Consider the following 1,866-nt stretch of genomic DNA (forward strand, 5'->3'; position numbering starts at 1 on the left):
TAGCATTTTAAAAATTTTGTAAATACATAAAGTCTTTATAAAGGGAATTGCCCTTTCCACCTCTCACAGTGATCTTTTTATTTGTTTATTTACTTATTTTAGAAGCGGGTCTCCCTCTGCAGCCCAGGCTGGAGTGCAGTGGCCTGATCATAGCTCACTGTAGCCTCGAATTCCTGGGCTCAAATGATCCTCCCGCCCAGACTCCCCAGTAGCTGGGGCTACAGGTGCGTGCCACCACTCCCGGCTAATTTTTTTTATGTTTTGTAAGACAGGGTCTTGCTATGTTGCCCAGGCTAGTCTCAAACTCCCGGCCTCCGGCAATCTTCCTGCCTCGGCCTCCTAAAGTGCTGGGGTTTACGGGCACGAGCCACTGTGCCTGGCCTCATAGTTCTCTTAAAGGTACATTATATTCAAGTTTTAATAAATGTGCTATTTAAAAGGCCACCCATGCAAACAAAAGAGCTCACATGTTACTTCTGTCAAAGAAAGATATGAGTGCATGTAGAAAACCCTATCTTGTTCTGTTATTGTAACTTTTATGTGATAAATTCGGTTTGCTTCCAAGTGATAGCGCTTGGCGTCCTGTGTGACTACACGGGACCTGCGGGAACCGTGGGCTCAGTTTCCAGATGAAGAAACAGAATCGCAAACAGAAAGCACTTCTCGTTTCATGGCACAATTTAAATATGTTATTTCATTAAGGGACAGCACTGTTGTTATTAGCATCTTTAACGTGGTGAAAACCGAGTCTCATGTGAGAAAACTGAGGCTCGGCGACATCAAGCAATTGGCCAGACCTTGCAAAGGGAACCACAGGGCTGGGCTGCAACGCACTTGAGTTGTTGAATGCTAATCGCATATTCGCTGGTTGAGTTTTTTATCAACATGTCCTGTGAAATAGTTTCACTTTCCATCTCCTTCGGGTGGTAGTGGGGGTTGTTCACTCACAACACCAATTCACCGATTTTCATAACTCCCTTCTCTCTTTCCACATTTATTTATTTTGAGACAGAGTCACTCTGTTGCCCAGGCTACAGTGCCGTGGCATCATCATAGCTCACTGCAGCCTCCAACTCCTGGGCTCAAGAGATCTTCCTGCCTCAGCCTCCCAAGCAGCTGGGACTACAGGCATGCGCCACAACACCCAGATAATTTTTCTATTTTTAGTAGAGACGGGGTATCCCTCTTGCTCAGGCTGTTCTCAAACTCCTGAGCTCAAGTGATCCCCCACCTGGGCCTCCCAGAGTGCTAGGATTTACAGGCACGAGCCACTGTGCCCAGCCTTCTTTCCATATTTAAAACATCCAGTGTTGCCTTCTATTTCTCTTCCTTTCATCGTAGGAGGAAGAGTTGCAAAGACAGGACAGATAGTAAATGCGTACCCTTCTCCCGTCTTCCCCTGATGTTACCATATTCTATAACCACAGTACCATGATCAAAATTTAGCATTAGTAGAACACATTAGTACAATAGACTATTCAGGTTTCATTGGTTTTTCTCCAATGTCCTCATTCTGGTCCAAGGTCCAATCCAGGACTCCAAATTGCATTTAATTGCCAGGTGTCCTTAGTGTCTTCAGTCTGTGACAGTTCCTATCTTTCCTTCTCTTTCATGAGCTTGACATTTCTGAAAAGCGCTGGAGAGATACTATGTATTAATAGGATGTTTCTCAACATGGTACACAATACCTTATAGGGTATTCGGGTTGTCTGATGTTTTCTTGTGATTAGATTGAAGTTATGCAGTTTGGGGAAGAATAGCACAGAGCTGATGTGCCTTTTGCAGCACATCATGCTGGGGGTACGTGATCTTGATGTATCTTATTACTGGTGCTGTTAACCTTGATTGCTTGGTCAAAGTGGTGCT

The sequence above is a fragment of the Propithecus coquereli genome, unplaced genomic scaffold (genome assembly GCF_000956105.1).
Source record: "Propithecus coquereli isolate 6110/MARCELLA unplaced genomic scaffold, Pcoq_1.0 Scaffold36, whole genome shotgun sequence".
NCBI classification, from domain to species: domain Eukaryota; kingdom Metazoa; phylum Chordata; class Mammalia; order Primates; family Indriidae; genus Propithecus; species Propithecus coquereli.